Source organism: Carcharodon carcharias, chromosome 3, assembly GCF_017639515.1.
Source record: "Carcharodon carcharias isolate sCarCar2 chromosome 3, sCarCar2.pri, whole genome shotgun sequence".
Taxonomy (NCBI): Eukaryota; Metazoa; Chordata; class Chondrichthyes; order Lamniformes; family Lamnidae; genus Carcharodon; species Carcharodon carcharias.
This window is the reverse complement of record NC_054469.1, coordinates 75,278,977-75,300,241: the sequence shown is the minus strand read 5'-3', so window position 1 is coordinate 75,300,241 and position 21,265 is coordinate 75,278,977. Positions and strand designations below refer to the sequence as shown.

General features: G+C 45.0%; 1 protein-coding gene across 1 annotated transcript in view; it reads left to right on the top strand.

Moving 5' to 3' along the window:
- The window catches only part of LOC121276012 (V-type proton ATPase 116 kDa subunit a1-like), a 230,788-nt gene that overhangs the window by 190,853 nt on the left and 18,670 nt on the right, over positions 1-21,265 (top strand). The gene's annotated exons all lie outside the window — the stretch shown is intronic.

Below are 21,265 nucleotides of genomic sequence, written 5' to 3'. Positions count from 1 at the left end.
ATTCACATAAGTTCAGATCCTTAGAACATCTCCAGAGACCACTTCTAGATATAAGTGCCCAAATACAGCCACACCACTTACCCTACTGAGGTTTGAGTGATCAGTGCATGGAGACAGAAGAAATGGGCCTTCAGTAAAGTGAGGACACATCAGTGTTCTTTTTTATTCATTCATGGGATGTGGGCATTGTAAAGGTAATGGTGAGCTGCCTTCTTGAAGCACTGCAGTCCATGTGGTGTAGGTACATCCACAGTGCTGTTAGGGAGGGAGTTCCAGGATAACCCAGCGATAGCGAAGGAACGGCGATAAATTTCCAAGTCAAGATGGTGAGTGGCTTGGAGGAAAATTTCCAGGTGGTGAGGTTCCCATGTGTCTGCTGCACTTGTCCTTCCAGATGGCAGTGGTCGTGGGTTTGGAAGGTGCTATCTAAGGAACTTTGGTGAGCTCTTGCTGTGCATCTTGAAGATAGTACACACTGCTGCCACTGTGCGTCAGTGGTGGAGGGAGTGAATGTTTGAGGATGGGGTGCCAATAACGTGGGCTGCTTTGGCCTGGATGGTGTCGAGCTTCTTGAGTGTTGTTGGAGCTGCACTCATCCAGGCAAGTGGAGAGTATTCCACCACACTCCTGACTTGTGTCTTGTAGATAGTGGGCAGGCTTTGGGGAGTCAGGAAGTGAGTTACTCACCGCAGGATTCCTAGCCTCTGACCTGCTCATGTAGCCACAGTATTTATATGACTAGTCCAGTTCAGTTTCTAGTCAAAGGTAACCCCAAGCATGTTGACAGTGAGGAACTTGGTGATGGTAATGCCATTGAACGTCAAGTGGGATTGGTTGGATTCTCTCCTGTTGGAGATGGTCATTGCCCAGCACTTGTGTGGTGCAAATGTTACTTGCCTCTTGTCAGCCCAAGCCTGGATATTGTCCAGGCCTTGCTGCATTTGGACATGGACTGCTTCAATATCTGAGGAGTCATAGATGGTGCTGTACATTGTGCAATCATCAGCGAACATCCCAATTTATTACTTTAAGATGGAAGGAAGGTCATTGATGAAGCAGCTGAAGATGGTTGGGCCAGGCACATTACCCTGAGGAACTCTGCAGTGATGTCCTGGAACTGAGATGATTGACCTCCAACAACCACAACCACAATGTCAAGGGCAGCCACTCTCATCTCCCCTCTGGAGTTCAGATCTTTTGTCCATGTTTGAACCAAGGCTGTAATGTGGTAGCACTGTTGATGATGCTACTTTATTGATGATGGAGAGTAGTCTGATGAGGCGGTAATTGGCCAGGTTGGATTTGTTCTGCTTTTTGTGTAGAGGACATAACTGGGCAATTTTCCACATCGCAGGGTAAAAGCCAATGTTGTAGCTGTACTGGAACAGGTTGTACTGTTGGAAGTTCTTGAGCACAAGTCTTCAGTACTATTGCCAGAATATTATCAGGGCCCATAACCTTTGAAATATCCAGTGCCTTGAGCCGTTTCTTGTTATCACATGGAGTGAATCAAATTGGCTGAAGACTGACATCTGTGATGCTGGGGACCTCCAGAGAAGGTAGAGATGGGTCATCATTTGGCAACTCTGGCTGAAGATTGTTGCAAATGCTTCAGCATTATCTTTTGAACTTATGGGCTAGGCTCCCCCATCATTGGGGATGGGGATATTTGTGGAGCTTCCTCCTCCAGTGTGTTGTATAATTCATGACTGGATGTGGCAGGACTGCATGGTTTAGATCTGATCCACGGGTTGTGGAATCACTTAGCTCTGTCTATTGCTTGTGGCTTATGCTGTTTGGCACACAAGTAGTCCTGCGTCGTAGTTCCACCAGGTTGACACCTCATTTTTAGGTTTGCCTGATGCTGCTCCTGGCATGACCCCCTGCATTCTTCATTGAACCAGGGTTGATCACCTGGCTCGGTGGTAATGGTAGAGTGGGAGATATGCTGGGCCATGAGGTTACAGATTGTACTGATGGCCCACATCACCTCATGGTTGTCCAATCTTGAGTTGCTAGATCTGTTCAAAATTCATCCCACTTAGCATGGTGGTAGAGCCACACAATGCCATGGAGGGTATCTCAATGTGAAGATGGGACTTCATCACCACAATGACTGTGCAATGGTCACTCCTACCAATACTGTCATGGACAGATTCATTTGTAGCAGGCAGGTTGCTGAGGATGAGATCATGTTTTTCCCTCGTTAGTTCCCTCACCAACTGCCGCAGACCCAGTCTAGCAGCTTTGTCCTTTAGGACTCGCCCAGTTCGGTCAGTAGATGTCTTACCGAGCCGCTCTTGATGATGGACATTGAAGTTCCCCACCCAGAGTACATTCTGTGCGCTTGCCATCCTCAGTGCCTCCAAGTGGTGTATGTGGGACTTGGTAATCAGCAGAAGTTTCCTTGCCCATGTTTGATGCCATGAGATTTCATGGGGTCTGGTATCAATGTTGAGGACTCCCAGGGCAACAGCCTCCTGACTGTAAACTACTGAGCTGCTACCTCTGCTGGGTCTGTCCTACCAGTAGGACAGGACATACCCATGGATGGTGATGGTGGTGTCTGGGACATTATCTGTAAAGCATGATTCCCCGAGTAAGGCTATGTCAGGCTGTTGCTTGACTAGTCTGTGCAACTGGTCTCCCAATTTTGGCACTAGCCCCCAAACGTTAGTAAGCAGGGCTTTGCAGGGTCAACATGGGTGAGTTTGCCATTATCATTTCCAGTGCCTAGGTCAAAGCCGGATGGTCCATCTGGTTTCATTCCTTTTTGGCTTTTTGATACAACTGAGTGGCTTGCTTGGCCATTTCAGAGGGCAGTTAACAATTGACCACATGGAGTCACATGTAGGCTGACCAGGTAAGGAGATTTCCCTCCCTAAAGGACATTAATGAACCAGGTGGGTCCCGTGGTTATCACTAGACTTGTAAATTCAGATTTTTATTGGATCCAAATTCCACCATTTGCTGTGACGGGATTCGAACCCCGGTCCCTAGAGCATTACCCTGGTCTCTGGATTACTATAACCAATAATAAAACAATTATTATATCGATGCCACTACCCCACTGCCTCACTGCTTTTACCCCACTGCATCACCCTGCTGAATATCTTGGGAACACCAGCTGGCTCAGGATGTGCCAGGTTCCCTTCCAAGGAATAATTTCACTTCACCAATGGCCACTTTAAAGAAATGGCCATCTTGGCCCTCCCTGCCAAAAGGATTTTGAAGCCCATTATTTTTCATTAATTGTTGCCCCAAGACCCCAAAAAAGCTGCTGGAGAATAGGGGCGGACTTTTCCATGCCCACTGGCATGGAACTGTGATCATCCACTTAGCCCGCCGATGGCAGGCCAAATTTCCCACCAACAGTCATCAGGGAGTTCATTGTAATACATCAGCATATCATTAAAAGGCCATCCAGCCAGGCTCTTGGACCACACTGGATCATCCGTCCAGATCGGTGGGAAAGCACTTCAATGTGTTTCACAACAACACACAGGCAACGTGGCCTTCACTTTGGGGGAACACAAGTAAGTGAACAGCATCATTTTCCACAACTTGCCAGGGTCGCTGGTTGCTTTGCAGGCTTCAAGGGTGCTTGGGGGCCTGGGTGAAGTGCTGCCCTGCCTCAGAGGTGAATGTTTTTGGGGGAGGGTGGTTTCCAGGAGCAGCTACTGCCCAGCCTCAGAGGTGACTGTTACTGACATCAGCGGTGGGGGGCAATGGCTGCCCTGGCGTTGGATCCCACGCACAAGGAATCAAGGTGGGAGGCAGGGTAGGCAAGGGAAATGGCCAGGCAGTAGGGATACCTGTATAAACTGACCACTCCTCTGCAACTGAGACAGTTCAGGCACAGCCACAGTGATATGATTGGGCTTAGGCTCCTAGCCTGCCTACCCACGCAAGCAATGCGGCGACACTGATGTGCCACCAAGCACTCCAGACCTTACCCCACCTGCCCCCCTACCTCCCAACCCCCCCCCACCCCCCTCCACCAGCACAGACCGCGAGTCAGCGAGCACTTTTCTGGACCGCAGTGTAGTTGCACTGCAGATGTTATACGATCTCCTCGACAATGCTGGCCATGTAGCAGTCACTGCTGGACACACTCACTGCCCCTTGCAATCTTAGCAAGCCAGTTAGAACCGGAGCTACCTGCAGAGGACGTGGCTGATGACACCGAGCAGCGGCCTCAGACTGCAGCAGAGCGACGGTATAATAAGGCTCATGATGCAGCTTGCAATGTGGTGCAGCAGACCATCGGGATGCTGAAGATGTGGGTCCAGTCCTGGACCCTGCAATACAGTATACAAGAGGTGTCACGCATCGGTGGTGTCTACTGCAGCCTTTACTATCTGGCGCTCCAACAGGGAGATAAGTTGGCTGAGCAGGAGCTGCACATCTGCTCCGATGAGGAGGACGCCGACAAGGTGAGGGTGAGGAGGTCCTCGGAGGTGACGATGGCAGGGATGAGGCCCTTGCACTAGGTAGACGAGGCAGACGTGCTCAGAGGCTCTCATAGCTGCTAGATTTGTGGAGGATGATGACAATACGCAGTGAGGTGACCCCATAGATTCTCACAGCCCATTTGTGAACGTTGGACTCCAGTCTGGCTTACGGCAGCACAAATAACCTCTGTGAGAATGCTCCTGTCATGAAAATGCAGTGGAGGCCCTAATAGTCGCTTGATTGCGGGAGGATGATGACTGTTATGACATAGCAGTTGGTAAAGGCTGTCATGTAAAATCCCAGAGGGAAACTTTAAACAACTGGCATAACCTATATTTTCAACTGGTATGTTTGAGATGTAACTCTGAATTCAGAAATCAACCCACCACACCTCCCGAGGTTTTTATATCAAACTAAATGAAACATTTATTAATTTACAACAAGGTATTAATCACATACACGTCTACAAATTACAACCATCAGAACTTTTAACAAATTCCTAAATTAATCTCCACGAAGGCAACAATAACCAATAGGCTTAAACGGACACCAGGCAAAGCATCTTTCACCTTACAAATTCAAAATGAAGTTCCTTTCAATTTGGTTCCTTTTCAGACAGTTGAAGGCTTACAGCTGCTTAGATATTACATGCCTCTGCCCTGCACACGCAAACTCCTTTCTGTTATACCCATCCTTTCCCTTTGAATGCAAATTCTCATTGTATCACCAGGCCCTTTGAACTCCATCTCTTCTAATAATAAAACCCCTTTCATAGTACCAATTTTATTAGTAATATAAACATTGCTTGGTGTCTCTTAGCTAGGTGCAAGATTTCACCCCCTGTCTTTGAAGGGTTATTCAACAAAATGCAAATGTACTCTTTACCTTATTGTTTACATCTCAAAACTACTACACATCAAAGCACCCAGACTAGCTGGCTTTAATGCAATTAAGACACACACACACACACCCAAAGACTAAATCTCTATTTAAAAAAAATATTTCCAATAACATTATATACATTAACATCTCTTTATGACATTCCCCCTTCCTATCGAAAAATGAACCGCCATAATCTTAAAAGACGGCTTCATTTTTAATAACCCATCTCACACTTTCTTCTATAATTACCCTATTACATTACCAGATGCATGGAAGGTCTCTTTTTCGATCTCTGTTGCACATTCAGCTTCTGTGAAAAATACACTATCAGTTTTTCAATTCCAGTGTCATCGTTTAGAACAGTATGGCCCCAATGTCTATATCGCTTGCATCAACAGCCAACTTGCATTGCTTGGCATAATTGGGTACTGCCAAAACTGGTGTCGTAGTTAATACAATTTTCAAATTATCAAATGACTTCCGACACTCCAGTATCCATTGAAACATTTGTTCTGTTTCAATAGTCCAGTCAGTGGAGCAACCACTCAGCTAAAATATGGTACAAATTTCTGGTAAAACCCACTCATGCCCAAAAATCTCAAAACATTTTGTTTTGTTGTAGGCACAGGGAAATCCGCAATAGCCTTGACTTTCGCATCTCTCGGAGCCATCTTACCATATCCAATGATATGGCCTAGATACATAACTTGCGCTTTTGCAAATTCACTTTTAGCCAAGTTCATCACCAAATTAGCTTCTTGGAGTCAAGTAAATAATTCTTCCAGATTCTGTAAATGCTCCTCCAATGTCTGACTGAAAACTATTAGATCACCAATATGAACAGCACAATTACACCTGCAATTACTTTATTTGCCAGTCTTTGAAATGTTGCAGGTTCATTATTCATACCAAATGGCATGACTTGGCCACTTGGCGTTACAAAAGCTGATGTCTGCTTTGCTGTCTCCAACAACGGTAACTGCCAATATCCTTTTAGCAAGTCAATCTTTGTGATAAGTTTCGATTGTCCCACTTTCTGAATGCAATCTTCCAACCATGGTATGGGATATAAATACGCTTTTGTCACTGCATTCACCTTTCGATAGTCCACACGTAATCTTTGTGTTCCATCTGGTTTTGGTACCAATAAAATAGGCGAACTCCAGTTACTGCAACTAGACTGAATGATCATTTTCAAGCATGAAATCAATTTCTTTTTGTACTTGTGATAACTTTGCTGGATTTAATCTATAAGGATGTTGCCTTATTGAAGATGAAACTTGTACAGAGACATCATGTATAGCTAAATCTGCCTTCCTCAACTTATTTCCACAAGTAGGTTTGTGTGACTGTAATAGCTTTTCCAAATCAACTTAACACTTGTTTAGAAGGTAACTCAATATTTAATTTAAATTTTAAGCACCCCCTCTTTATCCAATTTGAGTAGAGGAAAATCAATTTCAGAGTCCTGCACATCTACCTCTTTTTAATCATCCACCATCACTAATATCTCTTTTTGTTCTTCTTCCCGGTCAATGTACCTTTTAAGCTTTTTTCCATGACACATCCTCAGCTTCTTTATGGAGTATTTATCACATAATTTACTTCACTCAATTTCTTTTCAGTCCTTTAAGGCCCACTAATTCTTGCATTTAATTGATCACTTAGTACTGGTAACAAAACTAGTGCTTTCTCTCCAGAAACAAAACTCTGAGTTTTAGCTCTCTTATCTGCCTTCACTTTCATCACTTGCTGAGATGCCTTTAAATGCCAACTCACATGCTCTGTTCAATCTTGCCCTGAAATTTGATACGTAATCCAGGAGAACAGTTTTTGAATTTTGACCCACCAATTTCTCATGAATCAATTTCAATGGTCCCCTTACCTCATGACCATAAACTAGTTCAAAAGGGCTAAAACCAGTCGGTGCATTAGGAGCATCTCTAATAGAAAACAACCGAAATGGAATTCCTGTATCCTAATCCTGGGGATAATCCTGACAGTATACGCTCATCATAGTTTTTAAAGTTTGATGCCATCTTTCCAAAGCTCCTTATGACTCAGGATGATAAGCTGTTGATTTAAACTGTTTTATCCCCAAACTGTTCATTATTTCCTTAAACAGCTGTGAAATGAATTTTTAACCCTGATATCATTGTATTTCCTTAGGTAAACAGTATCTTGTAAAAAATGTAATTAATTCCTAGACAATCCTCTTAGTTGTTATATTTCTTAAAGGTATGGCTTCAGGAAACCTGGTAGACATGTCCATTATTGTCAGTGAGTACTGATTTCCACTTTTAGTCTGAGGGAAGGGTCCTGCACAATCAATCATGACCTTGATAAAAGGTTCTTCAAATGCTAGTATTGGGATTAAAGGCACCGGCTTAATCACGTCTTGTGGTTTTCCTGTTACTTGACATGTATGACAGGTGCTACAAAATTTGACTATATCCCTATGCAAATCTGGCCAAAAAGTACCTCTGTATCTTTTCCTGTGTTTTCCTAATTCCTTGATGTCCCCCCATTGGAATTTCATGAGCAATCTTCAGAATCTCATTTTTATACCCCAATGGGATAACAATCTGATGCACCTCCCTCCAGCTTTCACTTGCTGAGACATGATCTGACCTCCATTTTCTGATTAAAATATCTCCCTTAAGGTAATAACATACTGGAATATATTTTGCTTCAGTTTCTGAGTAAGCTTTCTGATACAACTGTTTTAATTGCTAATCATTTTTCTGTAACTTCAGTAACCTCCTTGAGTTAAACACTTCAGCTGAATTGTCCTGTAGTCTTTCCTCCTGGACAATGTTATCAAACACAGTGCCAGCTAATTGGATTTCAACACTTTCTTCTGGTCTTTGAACTGCCCGCCCTACCATCCATTCTTAATTAGCACATTCGTTTAGATAATATCACCAACTTTAACACCTATGTGTTCTTTTGTTCTATTGTTGTTGACATCTTTTGATGATCTGCTTCTATCACTGCTTGTTTGTCCCTACAACCACACCCCCGCCTCCACTTCTCTCTCTCGCTCTCTCTCCCCCCCCCACCCCCCACGCACCTTAAACCAGCTTATATTTCAACTCTTTCTTGGACTCGAACTCAAGTTTTGTCGAAGGGTCATGAGGACTCGAAACGTCAACTCTTTTCTTCTCCGCCAATGCTGCCAGACCTGCTGAGTTTTTCCAGGTAAGTCTGTTTTTGTTTTGGATTTCCAGCATCCGCAGTTTTTTTGTTTTTATGCCTGCCCTTCTTGTTTTTCTTGTTCTTCCATGTGGAGCCTTTGATCTCGTTATCACACAGTCAGGAAACAATCCAGGACACCTCAGAGTAAAAACTTCTACAGGCTGCTCAACTACCATAGGCATCACACACATTTGCTATCCAGCTATATCATTACCCATAATATATTGAACCCCTGCAATGGGCAAGTTTTCCACCACTCCAACAATAACTTCACCCATCCTCCATTGGTCTTTAAATTTACCTACACAATGGAATAGATTTAGCATCTCCATGAACCCCACTTATTATTACCTGCTCCTGCAATATTCTCTTTGAACAACAAATATCACTATCCCATGACATTAAAGATTGACTAGCCCCTGTGTCTCTTAAAACTTTTAAGATCTTTACCTACTCCATCCTGTACGCATGGAAAGATTTTCCCTGCACACACAAAATCTTTAAATATTTCTGCAACCTGCTCCTCAGAATTCTCTTGAGTATACTGTGAACACATTCCCACTTCTTCACCTATTACTGATTCTCCATGTTTCATCTGTACACAAACCATTGGTTTCTCCTGTGTCTAAACCTCAGAACCCACAGTAATTTTACTTCCAGAACTTTTCTGTACCCCAATAATTCCAACAGATTTTTCCTGTAATTTCCAACACTCTGACATCGTATGCCCCACTTTTACAATGAAAATACGTCAATTTCAGAATGTCACTTCTACCTTCAGCACCTTCCTTTTTATTCTGAGAAAAAACTTCATGGGAACTTCCCAGCCACTTCTTTGCTTCCCTGACTATTTACCCTCCTTTCACCTTCCCACTTTCTATCCTTTTTCCGATTTGAAAGGGTGGCAACAAAAATCTATGAACTAACTCATAATCATCAGCTATCTCTGCTGCTTGTCTTTCAGAATCAACCCTCAGTTCCTCCACATACGTTCTCACTACCGAAGGGGTTGAATCTTTAAATTCTTCCAAAAGAATTACTTCCCTAAGAGCTGCATACATTTTCTCTATTTTTAACGCCCATATCTATCAGTCAAAATTAGTTTGTTTTGCTCTTTCAAACTTGATAAGTTTGCCCAGGCTGTATTCTCATATTCCCAAATTTTTGCCTGTATGCTTCAGAAACCAACTCATATGCACTCAAAATAGCCTTTTTTACCACATCATAATTCACCAACATTTCTTCTGATAGTAAAGCATGTACCTCGATGTGCTCTACTGACTAACTTAGACTGTAATAATAACGTCCAGATTTCCTGTAGCCATTTCCCTCAGACCTTGAGGGAAACTAGTGTAGAAATTGCAGGGGCCCTGGCAGAAATATTTAAAATGTCCTTAGCCACGGGTGAGGTGCCGGAGGATTGGAGGGTAGCTCATGTTGTTCCGTTGTTTATAAAAGGCTCCAAAAGTAAACCAGGTAATTACAGGCCAGTGAGCCTGACGTCAGTAGTAGGTAAGTTATTGGAAGGTGTTCTGAGAGATCGGATAAACAATTATTTGGACAACCAAGGGCTGATTAAGGATAGTCAGCATGGCTTTGTGCGTGGTAGGTCGTGTTTAATGAACCTTGTAGAGTTTTTCGAGGATGTTACCAAGAAAGTAGATGAAGGAAAGGCTGTGGATGTTATCTACATGGCCTTTAGTAAGGCCTTTGACAAGGTCCCACATGGAAGGTTAGTTCAGAAGGTTCAGACACTTGGTATCCATGGAGAGGTTGTAAACTGGATTCGAAATTGGCTGTGTGGGAGAAGACAGAGAGTGGTAGTGGATGATTGCTTCTCAGACTGGAGGTCGGTGACTAGTGGTGTGCCTCAGGGATCTGTGCTGGGACTATTGTTGTTTGTTGTCTATATCAATGATTTGGATGATAATGTCGTAAATTGGATCAGCAAGTTTGCTGATGACACTAAGATTGGAGGCGTTGTGGACAGCGAGGGAGGCTTTCAAAGCTTGCAAAGGGATCTGGACCAACTGGAAAAATGGGCCAGAAAATGGCAGATGGAATTTAATGGGGAAAAGTGTGAGGTGTTGCATTTTGGAAGGACAAACCAAGGTAGGACATACACAGTAAATGGTAGGGCACTGAGGAGTGCGGAGGAACAAAGGGATCTGGGAGTTCAGATACATAATTCCCTGAAAGTGGCATCGCAGGTAGACAAGGTTGTAAAGAAAGCTTTTGGCATACTGGCCTTCATAAATCAAAATATTGAGTATAGGAGTTGGGATGTTATGGTGAGGTTGTATAAGACATTGGTGAGGTCAACTTTGGAATTCTGATCGCCTAACTACAGGAAGAATATCAGTAAGATTGAAAGAGTGCAGAGAAGGTTTACTAGGATGTTGCCAGGTCTTAAGGAGTTGAGTTACAGGGAAAGATTAAACAGGTTAAGACTTTATTCCTTGGAACGTAGAAGAATGAGGGGAGATTTGATAGAAGTTTACAAAATTATGAGGGGTATAGACACAGTAAATGCGAATAGGCTCTTTCCACTTAGATTAGGAGAGATGAACACGAGAGGACATGGCTTTAGGGTGAAAGGGGAAAGGTTCAGGGGGAACATTAGGGGGAACTTCTTCACTCAGAGAGTGGTGACAGTGTGGAACGAGCTACCATCTGACGTGGTAAACACGGGCTCACTCTTAAGTTTTAAGAATAAATTGGATAGATACATGGATGGGAGAGGTCTGGAGGGTTATGGACTAGGTGCAGGTCAATGGGACTAGCAGAATAATATTTCGGCACAGACTAGAAGGGCCGAAATGGCCTGTTTTCTGTGCTGTGGTGTTCTATGGTTCTATGGTTCTATTTCATCTATTTATCTAGCTTCTCAAATGAAATAAAGAATGCTTCAATATCTTTTCCATCAAACTTTGGAACAGCTTGTACAAATTTAAACATCTCTTCACTGGGTTCGACTCTGGGGATAAGTCCCTCCTCACCTACTGGCGTCTATTTTAACTGCCAACATTTTCAGTTGGAATTCTCTCTCTCTCTTTTTCTCTTTTCTCTCTCTCTTTCTTCACAATTTCTAATTTGCTTTCCTGTATTCTTTCTCTCTCCTGCCTTTCTGCTTGCTCCCTTTTAAATATCTTTTCTCTGTCCTTTCCTTCTAATTCAAGTTTTTTCAGTTCAAACTGAAGTCTCATGACCTCCAGCTATCACTCACTAGTGTCAAGTTTCACTTCCAGGTGTAGATGCTGTGCTATATTTTTAGTTATATCTGCTTTCCTAGCCCCCGCAGGTAGCCCCAGTTTTAACTTATCTGCCAACTCTGTTAACTTACTCTTGGTTGCTTTTTCCAATCTAATCAGTTTTATCTTCTACTCCAAGACAAGTCTTAGCATTTGCCAAAGCCACCTTTCAGTCTCACCACTTCTAAAATACCTCACCAACTTCTAAATTCAAAGTGCTTCTCATACTCGTAACCTTAAGATTCACCAATTCCAAACCAATCAAGGAATTATAAATATTATCCCAGATGAGCCCCCAGTTGTTATGACACAGCAGTTGGTAAAGACTGTTGTTTAAAATCCCAGAGGGATTCAAAGAGCCTTGAATGTTATGACATGCCAAGTGCTCATCCAGGTACTTTTTAAAGGATGTGAGGAAACCCGCCTCCACCACCTTCCCAGGCTGTGCATTCCAGACCATCACCACCCTCTGGGTAAAAAGGTTTTTCCTCACATCCCCCCTAAACCTCCTGCCCCTCATCTTGAACCTCGTGACTGACCCTTCAACCAAAGGGAACAGCTATTCCCTATCCACCCTGCCCATGCCCCTCATAATCTTGTACACCTCGATCAGGTTGCCCTTCAGTCTTCTCTGCCCCAACAAAAACAACCAAGTCTATCCAACCTCTCTTCATAACTTAAATGTGTCATCCCAGGCAACATCCTGGTGAATCTCCTCTGCATCACTTCCAGTGCAATCACATCTTTCCTATAATGTGGCGACCAGAACTGCACACAGTACTCCAGCTGTGGCCTCACCAAGGTTCTATACAACTCCAACATGATCTCCCTGCTTTTGTAATCTATGCCTCGATTGATAAAGGCAAGTGTCCCATATGCCTTTTTCACCATCCCACTAACATGCCCCTCCGCCTTCAGAGATCTATGGATGCACACGCCAAGGTCCCTTTGTTCCTCAGAACTTCCTAGTGTCATGCCATTCATTGACTACACCCTTGTCAAATTACTCCTTCCAAAGTGTATCACCTTACACTTTTCAGGGTTAAATTCCATCTGCCACTTATCTGCCCATTTGACCATCCCGTCTATCTCTTCCTGTAGCCCAAGACACTCAACCCCACTGTTAACCACCTGGCCAATCTTTGTGTCATCTGCAAATTTACTAATCCTAACCCCCACATAGTCATCTATGTCGTTTATATAAATGACGAATAATAGGGGACCCAGCACAGATCCCTGTAGTACGCCACTGGATACTGGCTTCCAGTCATTAAAACAGCCTTCTGTCATCACCCTCTGTCTCCTACAACTAAGCCAATTTTGAACTCACCTTATCAAATTACCCTGTATCCCATGTGCATTTGCCGTCTTTATAAGTCTCCCACAGACTAAACCTCTATTTTTTTTTTTAAATTCCAATAACCTTATATACATTAATATCTCTTCATGACAATGATGACATGCAGTGAGGACACACCATAAATCTTTACTTGGCCTCTGAGAATGTCTGACCGCTGACTGCCCAAGGGCAGCTTGTTTGCCCTCCGTGATCAGGGTCATATCAAAGACACGCAGCCAAGAAACTTTAGAAGCAACTGATGCTTTGTCCGCCTTCAGCACCTGAGCCCTTCAAGAACTGGAGCACAGTATCAGTGGTCCCAGGTGCTGAAGAGATGGGGGCCAGCCCCTCCTTAAAAGCTCTGAGAGCACATGGAGAGAATGACAGAACTCTGTTGCACCTGCCCACTGCATTCTGGCTGCAATGACAAGCACCGCTGAGGTGCAGGCATCAGTAACGTTTCCAGGGAGTGTGCAGCCAGACAAGGCTGCACAGAACACAGGGAAGAGGCCCTGGACTGAGACACCTGCCTTTATCTTGTGCAGAAAGGTTTCACTTCTGAGTGACAAGAATACTGCTCATCAGAACAAGGAGCTAAAGGCAGGAAGACATTCTTAAGAGTTTATTGATAACAATGAACAGTATGTACAAGTGATTAACACCCATGCACAGGCTATGCAGCTGATTCTCCTTAACTTTCCTAACCCTGCCACTACGTCTTGGTGCTCCCTGGACATCCACAGTGGAGGTGGCACCCTGTCTGTGATGACCTTGGCAGGCGTCCTCTGGAGGGCCGAGACTTGGATGGCCCCGGGCTTCTTTCAGGGTCCTGCTGTGTGGCAGTGGCATCCTCCTCAGCCTGTGGAGCTGGAGCTACTGAGGTCGCAGGAAGAGGGGATTCAGATGGCCGGTCACTTCCAGAGTCACCTGGATGGATGGGCCCGGAGTGCACAGCTGCTGATCTTTCTTCTTGTGGGTACCCGGCGGGCCCCTGGCTGACTCCTTGAGGGGAAGGGGTAGCTGCAATGAGACCAAGCTGCCCTGCACCCCTCTCGCGTACACACTGTTGTCGGACAACTATGGCGTCAGCGATGGAGTTGAGCCCATGCAGCAATGCAGGAGCGACATCCTGGACCAAGGTCTCCATGGCAGCCGCCATCCTACCAGTGTTGACCTCGGTGCATTGGCATGCCAGTGCTATCACCTCAGCCTGAAGGCAGACGGACTCCTCCTTCGTGCAATGCAATCTGAGGAGTGTAGTGGACATCCATTCCTGGTGTCCCCAAGCTTGCCTTTGCAGCTCCAGCAACTGTGACATGACCAAGTCCAGGGACTCGTCATGTGACTCAGACTCAGCAAATTTCTGGCCTCCAGCCATTGTCAGAATGCCAGAGACCTGGGAAGTCCCTGCCTCCACCTGCTGTGGTTCAGACAGTGTGATATGCTCAGCAGATTGTTATCCCGTGACTATTCTAAAGCTAGGTCCCACCGAGGTGTGTCTCTGCATTGTGAGCAGTGTGACGGGACTTCAGGGAGGGTGCCTCCAGGTTCCTCTCCAGAGGTTTCTTTGGGGCTTGATTGGAGGCCCTGGATCATGGACTCTGTCGGCCGTTTGGCAGATGTGCCTGCGAAAGCAAGGAGAGATAATTAGTGAATGGCAGCAGCCTATGAAACAGGACACATCAATAATAGATGCGGCACTGCTGGATCCTCACTTGGTAGAGCTCACCATTAGCACAGGACCGATCCAGATCGTGGCCGGCCAGCTGGATGGCTGTTTTCAAAGTCTTGGGGGGGCCTTGATTTCACACATTCCACCATTCGTCTGCGACATCTCTCTCTTGTTGTGTGCCAGTTTGTCCTGCATGGATAGATATGGAGAAAGTGTAAGCAGGACGCCTGCCAGGCCAGATGATAAGTATGCCTGGCATGTGTGGGTGGTGAATGGTCCCATGGACAGGATGAGGACAATGACAGTGTATGTGAGAGAGTGAAAGGCAATGTCCCTTGAACTGGCAGTGAGTGAGGGCCCTGTGGGTGTGTGATGGGTTTGTGAGTGTCTGAGTTGACAGTAATGAGTAGAGTGACTTACTCTGGCAGAACAGAAGAGATCATTCATCCTATTGCGGCACTGGATGGCTGTCCTCTTCTGAAGGGTGTTGGCGCTGACCACTACTGCCACCACCTCCCAAGCTCCAAACTGGATTGGTCACTTTGCTGTCCATCCTGCGGCCAGAGCGGTGGTACAGGACATCCCGGTGGGCCTCCACAGCATCCAGCAGTCACTCAAGGGACCTGTCATTGAAATGGAGGCTGTGGTCTTTTTCCCTTTGCTGGCCATGTCTTCCGTGCAGTGAGCTGGAAGCAATGAGCGTTGTGCTTGCGGCTGGATAATAAACATGGCGCCCGGCATGATGCGTTGGCAGGGTCTTGGCCAACGGGCAAATGAGATCCTGCTCAGCATAGAAACAGCATGTTTCCCGGGAGTGCATAACTAATGAGGCGGATTTGGGATGATATGGCGTGAAAACCTGCCATCGTGGCCGGTGGGTAAAACATTCTTTTACCCACCCACTACTGCACTTAGCACAAATTTGGGGAAATTCCGCCCATAGTCTCAGACCCACACTTCTCTCCCTCAAAGTGAATGTAAAATTCAAGCATATTATGGTCGCTGCTACCTAGGGGTGCCTTCTCTATGAGATCATTAATTAATTCCATCTCATTGCACAGTACCAGATCTAGTAAAGCCTGCTCTCTTGTTTGTTCCAGGACATGCTGTTCTTAGAAACTATCCCAGAAACATTCTATGAACTCCTCATCTAAGTTATCATTGCACATCTGATTTTTCTAGTCTATTTGCAGATTAAAATCTCCCATGATTATCACTGTTCCTTTCTGACAAACTCCCTTTATTTCTTCCTTTATGCTCCATTCTACCATATGGTTATTATTAGGGAGCCTGTCTCCCACAAGTGACTTCTTGCCTTTACCACTTCTCATCTCCACCCAAAACATTTCCACATCCTGGTTTCCTGAACTTAGGTCATCCCTCTCTATTGTGCAAATACCATCATTAACTAATAGAGCCACCCCTCCATCTTTTCCTCACTTCCTGTCCTTCCTAAATGTCCTATACCCTTTAAAATTCAGGTCCCAATCCATGTCTTCATGCAGCCATGTCTCTGTAATGGCTATCAAATCATAATTATTTATTTCTATGTGTACTCTCAGTTCATGTTTTGTTTCAAATGCTTTGTGCATTCAGATACAGAGCCCTTAGTTTTATCCTTTTATTCTTTTGATAAACTCTGGCCTCATTTGTTGATTTACTGTTAGATTTTGTATCCTCCATCCCTTCCTGTCACGGTCTGTTTTTCATTTCCTGTAATAATACCTTTCTCTTTTGCCTTGTCTCTACTCTTTGATTTATCACATCTTCCCAAATTTGTATCCTTGACCACACTATTTAGTTTAAAACCCTCCCTACTTCCCTAATTATGTGCCTCGCAAGAGCACCGGTCCCAGCACAGTGCAGCTGTAGATCGTCCCAACGGTACAGATCCCACTTTCCACAGCATTGGTACCAGTGCTCCACAAACCGCAACCCACTTCTTTGAGTTTTGAGCCACGCTTTCATCTCCCTAATCTGATTTGTCCTATCCCAATTTGCACGTGGCTCAGTAAATAATCCAGAGATTATGACCTTTTGAGGTTCTGCTTCTTAATTTGGTGTCAAGCTCCTCATACTGACTATACAGAACCTCCTTCTTTGTCCTGCCTATGTCGTTGGTACCAACATGGACCACGACAACTGGATCCTCCCCATCCCGCTGCTAGTTCCTCTCCAGGCCCAAGCAGATGTCCCAATCCTTAGCACCAGACAGGCAACATAGCTGTCTGGACTCACGCTCTTTGCTGCAGAGAATGGTAACTGTACTGTCCCCTAAAACCACTACATTCTTTGTAACTCCCCACCCCCGCTTGAATAGCTTCCTGTACCAGTCATGGCCAGTTAGCTCATCCACCCTGCAGCCCCCACTCTCATCCAAACAAGCTGAAAAAACCTCAAACCTGTTGGTCAATTGCAAGTGCTGAGGCTCCTGCACTCCTGTCCTCTAGGTCCCCTTACCTTCCTCACTTCCAGTCACACCTTCCTGTCCCTGACCATTGACCAAATCAGAAGACTCCATCCTAAGGGGTGTGACCGTCTCCTGGAGTAAAGTGTCCAGGTAACTTTCCCCCTCCCTGATATGCCATAGTGTCTGTAGCTCGGCCTCCAGCTCAATAACTCGGAGCCGAAGTCCCTGCAGCCGCAAACACTTAATGCAGATGTGTTTGCCCTGCATTACACCGGTATCCAGAAGCTCCCACATCCTCCCAATCCACATTTCCCAGTAGGTTTTGGCACTGCCAGTAAACTTTACAATAATAATAAAACTATACAGTACTTACAAGAATGATAAAACTAATAATACCAGTTACTGGTTTACCTGCTCCTTCTGCTGCACAAAGTGGAATTCAAATACTGGAAGCTGAAAAAGAGCTGAAGGAAAAAAATCACCTCTCCCAGCCCTTCAACCAAACTCCCCATTCAGCACACTTTACTTCCTGCAGTAAACTTTACCTAAAGCACCTTTTTCTCCCATGCATCAAATTTTCACTTTGAACCAAATTCCCAAATATACTCACAGTCTCTGTCTCTGTCTCACTCAGGCCAAAGCCTCCCCTTTGTGACCGAGCACCTCTTACTGATAAAACAATACAGAAAAGAACAATGTCACCCAGTAGTGGCAAGGAAGTGGGAAGGAGAGAGGATGATGGTGATCAGGTTCTCAATAGAGAAACATAATAGAACCATAAAAGTTAAATTAAATGACTCAACAAATGTTGAGCATTCTTGAAAGTAAAGGAAAGCTAGAAAAAGACCATTCTGTGGGACCAAAGAGGGAGGCAATCCTGGTTGGCTTAAGCTTTATTAAAAGGGCATCATTTAACATTACTTTTCCTTCCTCTGATTTGTTCTAATGAACTCAAATTTCCACACCCATGTTCGTACTATGTACCATAGGCATGTGCCAAATCTTCAGCTCTTTGGGAGCTTAATACCAGGCAAATTATGATAGAAATAGTGCCCAGAAGGTTCAGTGCTTAAAAATTAAGTATCTGGTCCAGACATCTTTTACCCACAAACCTCAAAGAAGTTGGAGACTGAAACAAGGGAAGATTTAACCTCCATTCTTGTAAATTCACTAAACTCAATAAATATTCCTGAGGATTGGAAAATGACTAACATAACTTCCATTATTTAAGAGGTATAACTAAACATGGAAGACAGGTAATTAAATACAGAGCATTCAGAACCAGTTACCAAATGCAGCCCACGTAGCTGAAGATAGTCATAAATCAAATGTCAGTGCAATCAAATAGATATTCCCACTCAATATGAATTGCTATGGAAACTGCAAAGATCCTTGAAAATCCTCTGAACAGACAACTCAATTATTAATTCCAAATATAGACCCATCCTTAGTGCAGTCTGACTGCTTGTAATTGAAGCTATACAGCTGACAAGTTTAAGGATTTTTATCAACTCATGGGCCTAAAATATCATTCCCAGTGCAAGTGAAGCCTTTGTGTAACATTGCTGGTGCAGAGTGTCCTAATGTAGAAATGCAATGACTGCCTGAAATGCATCCCCCAGCTTAATTAAATTATTATGCATTGCTGTCAATGCAGCTTTGTTCTTGTGTCATAAAAAACTCATTAAAAGGGAACTTCACCAAATTAAATCCTACTTCAAGATTAAGTCAATGGCACATGGGAAACTTGTGCCTCCTGTTTCCCAACATCTTAAAGGTGGCATGTACAGGCGAGGTTGTTCAATCTTTGGATCTGAAGTGAGGTTTTGTCTTTGTCTAACTCAACAGCACAGGGGAGAGGAAGAGGAGAAGCTGGATCATCCATTAGTGGCAAGGAAGTAGAGAGGGGAGAGGGTGATGGTGATCAGGTTCTCAAACAGTGCATCAATTGGGCTGGCAAGAAGGTTGTGGTGGCTGGGTACTCAAATGGCAGTGCAGCAAGTCAGGTGTTGCGGGAGAGGGGGACGGGGGGAGGCAGGAATTGTCCAAAGGGCATCAGGCCCTGGCCTGTAGGGTGAGGTCCATTGTTGCAGTGATCTTGTCCTGTGTGTCCAACGGACACAGCTGTACCACACATGGCAAGTTAACAGTCCAAGGCCTGAATTTTACCTTTGCTGTAAATGCCCTGTTCAGAGAGCCCACAAATTCATTTACAGTTTACAACTGATACTGATAGCCAGGCCGCTAGAGCAGTTGGCTTTGGGGTCATCACCTAGTTTGCACAAGTGCAGCGTGTAATTGACTGCACTCACATGGCCATTAGAGCTCCCTGGGAAAAAACAGCTGCATTTGTCAATTGGAAGGAGTTTCACCTACTTAATGTTCAAGTTAGCTGAGACCGCAGAAAACAAAGTTTGCAGGTTTCAGCTTGATTCCCGGGGGTTCTCATGACTCGTATATTTTACAGATCTCCCCTCTGTCATAGCTCTTTAACACTTCTGTCCAAGTGCAGGGTTGAATCCCGGGTGGCAAGGGCTATCCGTCCGAGGACATGGCTCATGATACCAATGCATCACCCCTGCAACCCCACAGAGGAGTGTTAAAATGCAGCAAACGGATTGACCAGAGCAATTATAGAGCAGATCATAGGATTGCTGAAAATGCACTTCTACTGCCTTGACTGCTCTGGCGAAGTTTTGCAATACATCCAACAGAGGATTGCTGTAGTCTGTTGTGCATTGCATGGCATTGTAATGCAAAGGGAGAGGAACTGTCATGAAATGACATGGAGGAGCTGCTAACCTCTCAGGTGACAGTGATGGAGAGGAATATGAAGAAGGGGACAGAGGTATCACTACCCCTCTTCAAGATGCCAGGGCCATGGAGAGATGTGCCTGGGCTATTAAACCTGGGGTCACTGGCAGATGGGATAAGAGCACCCGCTCACACTGGGATCGCATTGAGAGGACACTCCACCCTGGAGTTGTGGCTGGCACTCCTCCACCCTCTCGGTGCACAATGGCAGCTCCTTGTATCCCTGAAGAGAAGGGGCACCTGAAGGGTCCCAGTACCCTTAACCCTCTCTCGTCTAATCACTGCTGTACTGAGCCCAAGACCAAAACAACAGATGCAGGTCCTCGCACATATGGGTCGTATGATAGACCTTGCTCTGCATATCGATCACCAACCTTTCCATGAAGGAAGCCATGCGCTCACTTGCTGGGGCCATAGCAGAACTCAAGGCTTGGATGGGTTCCTCGGCCATCCACGCAAGATTCCATGTAGTCTCTGGTACATCTGTCAGGTTTTCTCCTACATGTCTCTGCATCTCCAGCAGGCTTATTGTGGCTGAGACCAGAGGCCTGGGACTCAGCATGCACCTGATCCCCAACAGTCTTCCCACTGTCAGGGACCTCTGCTGACACTCCCTCAGCGATCACCAACACGTGCCCCTGATTCTATGCACAAACCTTCCGAAAGCTGCAGGGTGTAACTGCGCTGGTGAAGAATGAGGAGAAGCAGATGATGGGGTATCCTATGGGCATTCTTGGTCTATATCAGAAATGGAGTTCTCAGTTTCCACTATGGGCTTTGGCCTTCTTTGGCTATGGCGACAACATGGACTGGAAAACAACACGAAAGACATTAAAAGACATTGGGGAGGCAATGGCATAGTGGTATTGTTGCTGGACTAGTAATCCAGGGACCCAGAGTAATGCTCTGGGGACTACTTGCGTGCCAAACAGCATAAGCAACAAGTGATAGACAGGACTAAGTGATACCACAACCAATGGATCAGATCTAAGCTCTACAGTCCTGCCACATTCAGTCATGAATGGTGGTGGACAATCAAACAACTCACTGGAGGAGGAGGCTTCACAAATATCCCCATCCTCAATGATGGGGGAGCCCAGCACAGCAGTGCAAAAGATAAGGTTGGAGCATTTGCTACAATCTTCAGCCAGAAGTGCCACATGGATGGTCCATCTCGGCCTCCTCCGGAGGTCCCCAGCATCACAAATGCCAGTCTTAAGCCAAATCGATTCATTCCACATGAT